The sequence below is a fragment of the Plodia interpunctella genome, chromosome 15, assembly GCF_027563975.2.
Source record: "Plodia interpunctella isolate USDA-ARS_2022_Savannah chromosome 15, ilPloInte3.2, whole genome shotgun sequence".
NCBI lineage: Eukaryota > Metazoa > Arthropoda > Insecta > Lepidoptera > Pyralidae > Plodia > Plodia interpunctella.
Window position 1 is genome coordinate 5,300,742 of NC_071308.1, and position 15,057 is coordinate 5,315,798.

Sequence of the window (15,057 nt, forward strand, 5' to 3'; positions counted from 1 at the left end):
GAATAAATCAAGAAAATGTTACCTACTGCTTCGATTTTTAGTAGTAAGACCTATGTGGCGTGTGATTTCGTCCCAGAATGGGACCACACCTTATCCTCCCATGGATATCGTACGAGGCGACTGAGGAACACAAAGCCTTCGCAACTGGTAGGCAACAATATCATTCTCATGGAGGCTACCCAGTTAAGCTTGTTACTATTATTTTTATAGAAAATTTAGATTTTTGGATACCTATATAATTTATAAAGCGGTGGTGGTGTAATGATTAAGACGCCCGCCTGTGGATCGTAAGGTGCCAGGTTCGAATCCTACTTATGCCATAAGTGTTTGTATACCAATCTGACTTGTATATAGTAGTTTTCATAGACCACCACCTGATTCCGGATCGTGGGGAAACCTGCACACTGGTTGATTATTTACTTGTGTGTGAAATGGAGAATGCAATGACAAACCACTCCATTAATAGTGCCAAAGAAGTAGTTGTGTGTACACATATATACAAAAATATATAGTTTCGAATTGAAAATAAACGTAATGTTTATTTAGTATTCCATTTGGGACATTTTCAACAAAAGCAAAATAGAGAACTTCAACAAATATTTAGTTTTATGAGGCAAAACCTCTAGTTTCCAATAAACCCTCTTTATAGGGACAAAAACTTCGGGAATGACGAGGGGTGTCGTAATCTAGACAAGGTTGCGTATTCCTAAGATATTTAGGACTATTTTCGCAAAATATAGTAGTAGTAGTAGATACATAGTAGCAATAATGCTTTGTTACACATTTAATATATTTATTTCGTAATAAATATCAGAATTCAAATAAACCCAGGTGTAAGTTATATAACTTACGGATCCTAGGCTCTAGCGTTCAATGGCTGAGGAAGAAACCTGGATGACGCTCCGATGAGTGAGATAGAGAAAAAAGATCATCATCAGCCTACCCTCATCCCACTTTATGTGTGGTCGGTACAGCATGTCAGTCTCCTCTACTTCTCCCTGTCTGATGTTAAACGATCTGTAGTACCTTTTTAGCCATATCCTGCCTAATGCACTCAATCCACCTCTTCTTCGGCCTGCCCCTACTTCTTTTCCCATTCAATTTCAAATCTATAACCTTTCTTACAATATTATTTTCCTTCCTTCTCATATATAACGTAACCATACCATCGAAGCCTTTCAATCGAACCTTCCAATTTTCCTATGATTGGTGCTACCTTGAGATTTCCTCTCACATATTCGTTCCTTATCTTATCCATCCTTGTCACTCCACACATCCATCGAAGCATCCTAATCTTCGCAACATGCAGTCTCCTTTCATGCGTCACCTTCTTGGCTCAATCCGAACCATACAATACAACAGGTCTGATCGCGGTCTTGTAGGTCTTGTCCTTGAGTTTAAGTGGCATTCGAGAGTCAGAAAAAGATATCATTACAATATAAGGAGGAGGCAATGGCCGCCATGAAAGTCATTGTTTATTCTACTCTATAATGGTCACGATCCTCTGCCATTTTTTTATTCTTAACGAGTGTGTTAGCCATTCTTTCTTTGCTAACACTACTAGTGTCAGATTTTATTCAAGTAGCCTAGAGAGTAAATAGAAAAGGCATATACCTATTTATGATTTCTCAATCTCGTATGAGGTCGTGGAGTCGTGATGGACCCGACCCGTTACATATATTATTGGGCTCTTGAAATCGGCAGCAGAATATTTTTAGAACTAAATATTCATTTTAATTAATGACTCATGCTAATTAAACTCAAGATTGTGCTATTAAACCAAACGCAGTCGAAGTTGGCCCACGTTTGGTTATTTATAGCTTTATCGGTTTAACTTAGGGATTTGTGGCGCCGCGTGCCTTAAATTTGTTAAGTAATCGAACTTTCTGGAGTTAGAAAGTCTATTGATAAATTTATTTTAATTTTTTTTTAGAATGATCATGACGCCGAGTAGCGAAATGGATTATGTTTAATTTTAAGTAATTTACATTTTTAAAAATACTAAATTGTTGTAACAAAATAAATATTTGGACAGTAGTTTTTCACAAAAAAAATGAGAATCATCCAATCAGTCACCTGTTTTGGCTTAGATTTATTATTGATTATTGTAACTTTTGTAAATTCTGACATTGTGAAACTATAGTGAATATTAGAATAAATGTATGATATTTTTTACACACATACCCCATTGTGTGTAAAAATTATCAATAATATAGTTTCCATTACATAACTTTCCATTTCAAATTAATATTTCTTAAAGTAATAGTTTACTTACAAAAAAAGATGTTTAGATTATTCAGGTAAAACTTCACTTTTTTATTTTATCTGAAGTCTGGATAAAATACGAGGGCAGAGATAACTTTTACGACTGGTCATAATTTAAAGATAGATAGTCCGCAAATCCATCTATTTTACAGCTCCCATGTTGTGACTGAGTAGGAAATGAGGTTTTGTTTGAAAATTAAAATCCTTACATAATAACAAGAAGTCCCCCCTCCCCATCGTGTCTGTCTGTCTGCATGAACGCGATAAATTCAAAAACTACCGAACAGATTTTTGTACGGTGTTTTACCAATATATACTAAAATTCCTGAGGAAGAGTTTAGATGCGGTCACTATATCATAAATTATACAGAAAGCTATATTTTAATTACTTTATATATACATAAAAATTTTATTTTATATAGGTAGGCAAGAAAAATATATTGATTTATCTGAAAATTATATAGAAACGGATCTGAAGACGCCTGGGTATATACCAGATCAGTTGACCTGGTTCTATCCATGGAACATATAAATAAATTGAGAACAAATTAAAACTCGCTTTTTTTGTCATGGTATCAAATCGACTAAGTACATCACGAAAAAGCAATTGTCGCTTAAATAAAATACTTACAATAACTTTATGTAATTAAGAGTAAAAAATGAAGGATAACTAGCTAAAAAAAACAAAGAATTTCTCGCATCCTGCAGCAAATATAACAGTGTGCAAGCACATATTTCGTTAAAATATACCATTGCATTTTTAAATAAGTAACTTTTGCAAGCTAAAAAATGTTTTTAAAAAGGTTGCTTCTGAACTATCTGCAGACAGAAAATGCGAATATTTCCAAACCAACCGAGTGGGACGGTATGTTGTCGATGGGTAACGAACTGTAGTCAACATACCATTTTCGTGCAGTGCAAATTAAGTTTGTTCTTTGTTTTCAACATTGTTTAAAATATGATGACGTGGTATAACACAGATTCAACATACAGACAAATGAATACAATTATGCAAAAAGGCGCACAGTCAGTATTTTTTACACTTTTTTCGTTGTAATTTGTATTCGTAATAAACCCGTATAGTAAATATGAGAAATAAAGAATAGATAATACATTAATATTCGCAAAAGGATGGATTCACGAGGAAACATAATTCTTGTTGAACAAAGATCATTTAGTCAGGAAACAAGAATAAAACCTTATATATTCATTTTTTGAATTGTCTTTTTTACAATATTTATTGCCTTTTTTTATTAATACTGGTGGAGAATATTGGAATAATTTTGAGTATGTAAACAAAAATTAGTTTCTGTCGAATCAATAACAAAAGTTTAAGCATGTATTTACTTAGATCGCTAATTCTACGTTGACCTGAATGAACTGATACTGAGCGTATGTTTTACCTCGAATTTTGAAATCCCACGAGAGTTGAGATAAAGCTGGTAATATAATTTGGAAACTGTACAAAGCAATAAACAACTTTGTTTATTTATATCGAGTGTGTTGTAGCTAACATTGGTGACAGATTTTATTCAAGTCTCCTAAAGGCATCTGACATGACTTTTATGACTACGTACCGCTATCTACTGGCAAATCGCATACACACTAGAGAACTGAACTGTCCATCAATGTGCAGTTTTCCTCACTATGTTTTCAATAACACTGTTAATTAATATCATAAAAACATACATATTATTATCATATGAAAATATATTTATTGAATTATATTTGAAATAAGATAAAATTTCATTTACCTAGTACTTTTTATCCACTTCATGAATCCTAAATTACATTGGTACGTCTCTATTCATGCAGTAATCCATGATACCCCTCGTCTGCGGTCTCACAGCGGCTATACTTTAATTAAATTCAAATCTACCATCTAGGCCAATGAAATTCACTTCAACTTTCCAATTGATTCGAAATGTTCTCTGTTCTAAAATTTTTTATCCAATTTCTAGTATTGGTAGTTAGGAATTGAGAAAAATAATAAAATGTGACAAACTAAATCCATACTATTATAAATGTTAATGTGCATTTGTTTGTCCTTTCAAATGAAAACGGAGCAATAAATTAATGTAATTTTTGGTTTGGAGGTAGTAGAAATGGTACAATAGTAAGAACGACTAGTTTTTTTTGCAGGTGGAGCTGCAGGCAATATAATATAGTTATTGATAATGTTGGAAAATAGTTAGCTATACAGATGTAAATACAGTATCACGTCTAAATTGCTTGTGGGTTAGACAGAGTCATGAGCGCGAAACTTGAGTTTATTGGTTGAAGTGAGATTAAGAGAGGTGTGTTACAAGAATCTACAGTTTATAGGATTTATACAAATGCTATTATTAATTACATTTAGCTAAATGCATAGCTTCAAGGTTCTTTTAATTGGTATGCTTAATTTTTGTCTCGAAGATGAAGACCAAAGACAGAAATGCGAGGAAGAAATTAAAGGCGGATTTTGGCCAGCAGTAGGATACAAAATGTTTGATTTGTCAGAATATTAGATCCATGGCATTTTAAAACATGTTTCTAGGTCGTAACTAAAATTTTGGAATATAACCTTTAATCAACATGACTGAAAAAATATTTTAGTTTAAATTTTTTTTTATATTATTTTATTGAGATTAGATTGTTTAATCAAAATTATTTTAGGCCAGTATTTAAATCGCAATTAATTTCATTCTCTTATAATCTAATAATTACATAGTAAGGTCATTGTCTCTATCACAATCGAAGAGTTAAAATAGCTCTTACCTCATTATCAATAGAGTTCAAAATAGATTTAGCTTTTCACTTGCGTGACAAGTAAACGCCCATGTCATTTCGTATCATGGGTGCGGAGCATAATTTTTGTTATGAAGTTTGTCAAAATAAAGATTTCGTACAAATGAGCTGACAATAAAATATTTTCAATGAAAATGGCGTACTGAATTGGTATACATAAAATTATGCAATAAAATGGAAACTTTATTTGATAAAAATATATTTTTTGTTTGATTCTATGAGGTCAAAGTAAGAGCACAATTTTCAGCAGATCCTACACAACTTTTGATATTAAAAATAAAATTACCTTAATTTCAGATACCTATTTTATTTAATCAAATACCTATCTATTGTGTATATCCTTCAAAATTCTTTCACGAATATGAAGCTAATATATTAATTAATTAGAAATTATTCTTTTTGAGAAACCGGCGTTTTAAATTATTTTTAATTTTTTCCCATTTGTGCGTAAGACCTGGGTTCGTGCGTCTCGCTTTTAATGACAATTTAAAATGCATACGAGTATGTATAAATGAAAGAAATTAATGAAAAATTCTTTATTCAAGTAACCAACGCTCGTATAGTGTACTAAAATGAATATTATTCGAATCAAACTATAAGAGCCAACCCTAATAAACAATTAACTTATTTATTTGCGTTACGTTCTAACTAATATAACTTGAAGTATGGCTTCTCGTGACAAATGTGGGTATTCGATAAATATTTTACGCTCTGCCTGAATTCTGTTCTTTTTTTGAATGCCACAAAAATAGGTCAATGTCCACGCAGTCAACCCTTATTTAATTACTGACACGAAGCGAAGACTTAATGAGATAGAAATGGCATATCCGGATAGTTATTTATGGAAAATAGCTTTGTAAAGTGTCCAAAATTTGTAGATTACTTAAAATAGTCCGTTCATCATAAGATGCAGATTCGGTAAATGTTATTTAGAATATGACGTGAAATAGGCGTACTTTGTGAACAACTTAATTTTGATCCTTATATATTATAAAAAGAAGTCCCGCTGTTACGTCTATCTGAATGAACGCAAAGCCAGGACGGGTGGCTAATATGAAACAAGCGATATAATTATATTCTTAATATTTTTCTAATAAAAACATAATCTATGTAACCAAAATAATACGTATAAGTACCTAATTATAGAAAACTAGCAGCCCGTTCCAACTTCGCTCGGGTAAAACCATAATAAATTACACATAAACTTACCTCAGAAATTACACTATTAAAAAAACCCATATCATAGTTTTGAATATCTTATCCAAGCATAGGTACTGAGACTTGGTTATTATTAATGGCATTGTAAAAAAAAGTGACCTGAGAGGCCTCACTTATTTTCAAAGAGTGGGAAGCGCTCTACAAGGTTTGATGTGATCTCTACAAGGTTTAAATAATCGAATCTCAAAAAAAAAACTATTTTTTACGTTGGCACCTGGCTTTGTGGCGTCACCACAAAGAGGTTATTTAAAGTACTTAAAAAAAGTTAATGCGTCTCAAAGTGTTTCGACTGCTGCGGCTGCGGTGTCATTACGATCCGTAAATTTTCTTGAGGAAGGAACCATTTCCAAAATCAATCATTAATAAAATATACATTACCGATTATTTTAAAGTCAAATAGTAAAAAAGATTAATTATTTTAATGTCAGATAGTAAAAGTTATTTTTCATTTCTATGTTAAAATTAAAAATATAATAATGATAATGGGGCCGCAGCGTTTGAACGCACTGAGAACCACCTAGCGGTCAACCGAGTTAATTAAAGTCGCTAAGTAGCCGGATAATGGAAATACCAGGCGCGCCTGCTGTATATTAATCTTGCTTGTTTGCAACAATCTGTTGTAACAAGACGTCTTGTGTACACGAAAATTTAGTTAATTTACGTTCAAGCTTTATATAATACGTTTGTCATATTATCGTTACTTTTTATGAATTAAATTTTTAAAATATTTTTTTTATCGATTGTATCTGAAAAATGGGGCAAAATGGCGTGGAAAAATACACAAAAAATTAACATTAGAGATACCTACGTCGTTAGAGAGGAATAATACCAAATTAATAATAAATTTTTATATTTTTTAATTTTAGTAGAACAATGTTCTTATTTTCTTCATAACATTTTTGCTCGATAAATTATAACCTTTTTCACTACTAATGAAATAAAAGTTATAAATAATAAAGCCTAATATCAAGTTTAATTTTAATAACTAGTGAAAAAGGAACTCATGGATAAACATTAACGTAATTCTAGTTTAATTAATTGTACAATGGAACTCAACCCGTTCCGACAAGCCTATTGGTTTTGTTAACTGACAGCTATACGCCCAAACACAATCTTTCCTAAATTACAGTTGTAGTCTTGATTGTGTACGGATATTGAATAGGAAAAAGCAAATACGATTATTTATTAAATATTGTGACAAATTATTATCCTTACATATTTATAAAACAAAGTCTTCTGCCGCGTCTGTCTGTCTGTTCGCGATAAACTTAAAACCTATTGCACGGATTTTCATGCCGTTTTTACCAATAGATAGTGTGATTCCTGAGAAAGGTCTATAATTTATTGTTTTTAATCGAGCGAAGCCGGGACGGGCCGATAGTACTTAAACATAGAAATTATTGGTTTTGATTTATAAACTAAAAAAGTTTTTTTTTATGTTACTATTCTTAATTTTATTTTAGTTTATTGTTTTAATTATCGCCTTCTTATTGTTAAGACATATCCTCCTGTCGGTCGCCATACCTCTCGATCCTCGGGTTAATTATAAATAATATAATTATCGTTTACTTATATAAAAAAACTTGTAACGAGGAATTAATTACCATTTCTGAGTTTTTTATGTTGTATGCGTAATTATGGCACTATTTTTCAAACGTTATTATTAAGTTGAATAATGAAATTCTTTACTACTCCAACCTTTTTAAAATTCTGACCGTATTTTTGTTAAGTACCGTCAGCAGCTTAGCGAGCCACAAACAGATTCACTTTTCACTTAAGATCAAGTTGATAACCGCTCGTTTTATAAAGCCTACCTCTCCACACGGAAAAGTTTGGACTAGACAAAGTAGCACAAAGTGGCGCTTGCATTGCAAGTGAACATGCTCTGTGTTTGATCAGCTTAGTTTTATTCCATTGCGTGCTCTGAATACTTTGCATACTCTATTTAATTCTCAGCTCAAAATTGTTTATTGCTGCTGCAAACTTTTTTGTATTCTAGTTTGTATTCTTTTGACGTAGTCACTCGTTGGTCTTCGCATGTTCCCGCTTGCATTCGGGGCTATCACGCCGCGAAGCCCAGATTTTACAACCAACCGCCTGCTTGAAATTAATTAATTAATTAACCCTCCTTGGGAAAACTGTTGCCTATCACTTGCCAAGACTTTGTGTCCCTTAGTCGTCTCGTACGACAGCCACTAGCCATTTCGTAATTTAATATAATGATGATATAAGTGGATACAGAAATTACTGTAATAATCATTAAAAGAAAAGATTTGTTTTTTCAATTAAAATTCTCAGGTCATATAATTTTTATGTTTTTATCACAAATGCAAAATTCTAAGGTAAGCTCCAATCTACTAATCGAGCTATTAATTATAATTATCATTGTGTGTCAAAACAGCCAAGACATTATCAATTTCCATTTCGTTTGTCTGATTTTTCACACGAATAATGTTTACCACCCTTTTTCACGCCTCGAGATAATTTTTATCGCGTTCTGTGTGAATCTAGTGTAAAATCGTGGTATACTTTGCGCAGTCTGTTCACGAGTCTGATGTTTTGTTCATGGTCGGTGTAGATAATATCGTAGAATTAATAAAGCAACTCTGCACAAAGTTTCTTGGTAACTCTGTTGTAGTAGTGTTGATCGATATTATATCGATATTTGGAGCTAAAGTAATAGGGGAAGCTATCAAAATATAAATTATACGGTAGTATTGCATCGTTCACAACTTTGATAACTATCGATCTATTACTACTAGATATTGATAATTATATACTATCAATAGGTACCTCAATGTAGTATCGATAGTTCGGCAATATTAGGCTGTGGCAATTGGAATATTTCAGATTATTGGCGCATGAGAGCAACTTCATTAAAAAATACTAGATTTATTTTAATACCATACAATTGATAGAAATGAGAAAGATTGTCTTCAAAATCAAAATCTTGCAAAATTACTAGAGACTCACGAGAAAATCGAAAATAAATGTTTTTTGCAAGTATTCAGTAGGAAAAACTTATCGCTTCGCTGCACGTGCGTTGGAACTAGGAAATGTAGTTCTTTCATATTAGCAGCTGTCGCCTCGTGAATTCGCTTTCGTGACTGTTAATAATATTGAAATAAAATATAACTCCCACGTATTAACATAATAAATCTTTTCTGTGGTAAAAATAAATATACTTATTACGGAATTAGAATCGGTTCTGTGAGAGTGGTTTGTCAACTTTAACCCTAACCCGCCCGCCGCCGACGTTCGACTAAATGAAGTGCTTTGCGTTTTCTATGTAGGTTAAAGTTAACGTTAAAGTTGACAGGTGTAACACACCCCAAGTCTAAGTAATAAATGAGAAAAGATACTTGAAATTTTACTAGAATATAACCTGAAAATAGCTTGCTCTGATCTCTTTTATCTTCCAAATCTTTCACGCTTACTTTCGGCTACAAGAATAATGTTTTAAAATTCATATCACGGTTTAGTGCTTCACAGTGCGCTCCCTTTGTGAATTTCCTAGATAATATTCCTAGACTGTTATATTGACTGCAATTTTCTTTTATCCGCCAGCTGTTTCCAGATGGTGAGCGAATAATTTTAAAATATGCTAACGTCCAGAGTACAGATTTCTTGAATATTGTTGTGGCCACGATGTGTAATGTTTTCATTTTAATCCATGTTTTTGACAACGATAATAATTTATTATATTTTTAACACGCAAAATTTTGAGAAAATATGATCTCCTGTATCTCGTTAATAATTTAATTGAATATTTTTTAAATATTGTAGTAAAAATAAATATCCATAGATTTGCTTATAGTTTTAAAAAGAGAATGTCAAAATTTCATAGGTACTAAAGTAGGTTGTTATTGCTGAAATAAAATTATATTTCCATAAATGCCTCCATTGTAGATAAGCCAGCCCAGCTGTAATAAAATTTATGAAAAAAACATATTTTATTATATGGTCAAAATATATAACTGTGAATCCAAAATAGCAACATATTTTTTTCATTTTGTTTATACAGCTTAAAGATAAAGAAGAACATGGCTTAAAATTTAAATAACGTCCTTCTGAATATATCCTATTAGTATTAAAAATGCGAAAGTTTGTGTGGATGTTTGTTACTAATTCAACAACAAAACCTGGAATAATACAGAGAGTTCTCTTTATTCCGATATTCCCACGGGAATGGTGCAGTATGTTTGTTACTCTTTCACGCAAAATATATTGGACCGATTATTATGAAATTTGGTACACAGGTAGAATATAAGAATCATTAGGTATTATTTCTTTTTTATCTATGAATCTATAAAACGCTCATTTCTATAATGAAAACTTGATTTCAACCCATATTAATGCAAATCCAACTATTTATTTATGTTCATTTTTCCATCACCATGTATCATAAAATGGAGGTAATATAATATCGCCTGGGAGTTATAACCATCTAGAGTTATAGCTACAGCGCTATGCAATGCACTCAGCTGAAGTATGCGCTAAATCCTCTGGTGTTTAAATCATGCTTGTATAAAATTAATTTTTACTAACATATTTAATTTTAGTGAAAATGTCTAAAACATGTTCGCATGTAAATTTAAATGAAAAAACTTCCCAACTTAAAAATTATAAATGCCACATTAATTTTGCTTTTTACCTTTTCACGCTTTATTTATTCAAGCAATCTTCTTTAAATTTTGCATATATGTAGTTTTCGGTGTTTAAGTTTAAGTTTAGTTTAGTGTTTAAGTTCGGACATAGAGTACTTTTCATCCTGGAAAAATAACTGAGAGAGAGAGCTAGTTGACAATAAAAATAACATGTTATTAACTGATAACGTTATCGATTCACTATGACATACCAATTATATACGAGTAAGTAACTGTATTGCATCATAGCACTGACATAAAAACCAGTTTTATACTGGAAATAAAAATAATATCAATGAAACCATTTATACTGAATGCAGTAAGCCCCAAACGCGGTTAGTACAATAAATCACTGACGTTATATCAACTTTGATCAAACCAAATCCAAAAGAGATAAAACCATTGGATACTACAAATACACATTGAAATTTTCCATTTTTGGAGCGAATTTCTATTGATGCAGATTTATTGATCATGGGTTTGTAGGACATCAATGTAGTAGGTACGTCGTGTATTTTTTTAGATTACATGTAATATTTTAATGGATCCTAGTTGCCTTTAATGATGAATATTTTGACCCACTACGTGGACTCGATGCGAATAATTATTATGTTACCAACTTACAAAAATCAACCAAGCTTAGATATTGGGCTACTTGTCTATAAACGGCGTCAATTAATTTTTATTAGTAAAAAAAGTCATTAGTTTTGATAACTATTTATGAAACGGCGCGGGAAATGTCTTTGTAGTTAGTTTGATTTGCTGTTGAATGTTACATACAAACAAGACAATTTCACTTGTAATAAAACACAACCAGCTTGCAATCTCCATTTATCTCGCTAGGGTGAGTGTTGAAGGTGGGTTTCATCCCGCGCGCACGTGCCTGGGGCAACAAGCAGATAGTTTATGATTTTGTATTAGTTCTCTGCAACCGCCGCCGGCAACCAACTTTCTCATGCCGGACTAATATTAAGTGTAATATACTCAATAATTTCTATTGCATCAGTCTGTTTGTGTAGTCGAGACGAGAGAAATCGTGTGCCTATTGTTTTGTGAGAAAGCAAGTGGGCTTTTGTAAAATATGTATACCCTCTGTTCTTCGAATGGTTCACTCTTGATGGAGTGGTCGTGACTATCGGTCTATTGGAACTTGCTTATATAAGGCGCTCCTAAGATTTTTGACAAAAAAAAACAGTCCAAGTAATTTTATAATGATATTTCGAATTGGATGCTTGGTGTGTCTCTCAAAGGAAATTATGGTTGAAAAGTAACTAGAAATGTCAGTTACGTTCCAGTTTTCGCCGTATGTACTGAGTCTAATGGTATGGATGAGGTCTAAAACTATTAATAAAGTTAATGTTTACTTTTCTACAAAAGGGATCTTTTAGAGAAACCTAGTTTATTTACACTAGGGATAAAGAAAGCAACACAAAAGTTGTTCGTTAAAATTTGCGGCTTCGTTTAACACAATACGCTGAGCGTGATGACCTGAAATTATTTTAACACTTAACACTGATTGTACAGCGCAATGCATTTTAACATTAACTTGATTGTACAACAAAATGTTACTGTATTGACTGTAATTATTGTACAACAAATATTAACATTTACAAGTAATTATTTTTATTTCGCATTTAGTGATAGTGGTATAAAATATCAGATTCAAATTTATTCAATATTCAGTCTGTTTTGTGTTAGCAATTTTTTTTATAAATAATTCTATTCCTTATGGATTAAAGTGGTGGACTTTCTTGGCCAGATCAAAGGTGATTTGTCAATGCGTTCTCCATTTTACACACAATTTGATATATCAACTAAAACTACAACAAATAAATAAATAAATAAATAAATATATTAAGACAAATCACACCGATTGAGCTAGCCCCAAAGTAAGTTCGAGACTTGTGTTACGGGATACTAACTCAACGATACTATATTTTATAACAAATACATATATAGATAAACATCCAAGACCCGGGCCAATCAGAAAAAGATCATTTTCCATCATGACCCGACCGGGGATCGAACCCGGGACCTCTCGGTTCAGAGGCAAGCACTTTACCACTTCGCCACCGAGGTCGTCAAACAAACAAAATATTATATTAATCTGTTTCATCGCGATATTTTCTTTCACCGAAAGTCTAGTCCTAATCTAGTCATAAATCCTTGTGTGTTCTTTCGGATTTAATTAGTCTAGTTACTTAATACATTATTAGAGTCGTCTTGAAATGGGTTAACTACATTCGACTATCGCGACACTATAATCACATACGTGAATGACTCGTATTTTTATTAATAATGTTTATTTCTCGCGTTTATCACTTTATTAGAATAGGAAATTTAAAAAAATAATATTCCATTTTCCGTGATGTTTCGAAGGAAACACAATTTGCGAACCGAATCGAAACATTTAATTGCTTATTCGCTGGCCGACGGATTGTGGATTGTGGTCTGCTGATTTATTTCACCCGGTAAATAAACCCGAGAGCCGGACAGTTCCCACTGCGATTTTCAGCAGTTAATGGCTGGATATAAAACTTGTAGTTCAGAAATTGCCGTCATATGACGAACACAGATCTACAAACTCGGTGAAATAGTCCTTTTGTCTACTCGAAATATCTCTGGTTGGCTGTACAACACTTGGTGATTACATATTTGGCCACTTAATTTAATGTGAAATAAAAATACCATTTAAATATTAATATTTTTATATTAGATATAGTTTTATAATTACGAAGAAGTATATTTAATGCTAAACTATATTATATTTTAGTGTATTTTGGAAATTAAATCAAGATAAATAAATATACTATAACAAAATCACACATAATACTTTTAAATTTCAGTAGGTATACAAATAAAAAAAAATGTGTGATTTATAATATTAATTTTATTGTTGCTATCCCAATTATGTTTATCATGTGTGTCCTTTTTGAATAATAATGTACCTTATAAATGTGTATTTATGTATTTATGACTGCCATTATTATTCAAAAAGGTAGAACTTATTCTAAATTATCTTTTGACATTTTATCTAGTCGACACAACATCTGCTGGTGTCAATTTGAGCTCCATCACAACTCAAGCATCATATTATGAAAAGGGACGAAAATAATTGACAAGTCTTCTATTGTTTTACAAGGACGAAGCAATGGTCACAATATACCTCATACCAAATATATTTTTGCATTTATATGATTTTTTTTTTCTAAAGCATAAACACATGTGGGAGTTGAAAGCTTTTTATATTTAACTACAATAAGATTTTCTATTAATTTATGTGTCATTATATCATTATGTAATGTATAAAACAAAGTCTATTCCCGCTGTATGTTTGTTCCTATGTATGCTTAGATCTTTAAAACTACACAACATTGTTATTTGTATTAAGACAGATCTACACAACATTGTAGAAAGGTTTATATGTCAAATAATATTGTACCCGAGCGGTGCCGAGGCGGGCCGCTAGCTTATTATAGGTACTTTTTTGTACCTATTTTGTTATTTAATAGCTATATATAAAAACACCTCAGAATGAAAGAATCGCCCGCCTGTAGATCGAAAGGTCCCAGGTTCGAATCCTACTCGTGCCACATGAGTTTGTATAACAATCTCACGTGAAGGAAAAGTTGTTATGTGTATTTCAGTCCACATAATGACCACGACCCTCAGCCATGAGGAATACGACTATGAAGAAGATCTCAGAATGAGTAATTCTACATATTAAAATAGATATAAAAGGGTTTAGGTATCTAGGTTAAATTTATAATGTAGCTAAGCACGCCACTGAGAGCCATTGTTCATACAATGGCTGTACTCTATTTGATTTACAAATGCAAGAGTAGGAAATGGAGATATTAACTATTAATTTATTCATATTATTTTATCTGTATTTTGATCTACTATTTAGGTGAATTACTCGAACGTCTTATTTTTTAGTTTTACAACATTTACAACTCGACTAATATTCTCAAAAAGCCTGAATGAGATTCATTTAAGTGAGTATTACTTTTTAAGTAGAGCATACTTTTTATCCGAAAAAGTTAGTAGGTAGTTTGTCATTTTAAGAAAAAATATATAATTTAAAATTGACGTGAAAAACTGCGTGTGAAAATTTAATTCCTGAATAAATTGTTTTATT

At 31.9% G+C, this 15,057-nt stretch overlaps 1 protein-coding gene and 1 long non-coding RNA gene across 14 annotated transcripts in view; one reads left to right on the forward strand and one right to left on the reverse strand.

Annotated features, from left to right (window-relative positions):
- SK (small conductance calcium-activated potassium channel) overlaps nucleotides 1–15,057 on the reverse strand; it is a 167,822-nt gene that overhangs the window by 28,438 nt on the left and 124,327 nt on the right. The window lies entirely within an intron of this gene.
- On the forward strand, nucleotides 11,237–14,109 carry LOC135309854 (uncharacterized). The gene is made up of 2 exons (XR_010370084.1): nucleotides 11,237–11,418; nucleotides 13,955–14,109. It is a non-coding gene; the product is annotated as an uncharacterized LOC135309854 (long non-coding RNA).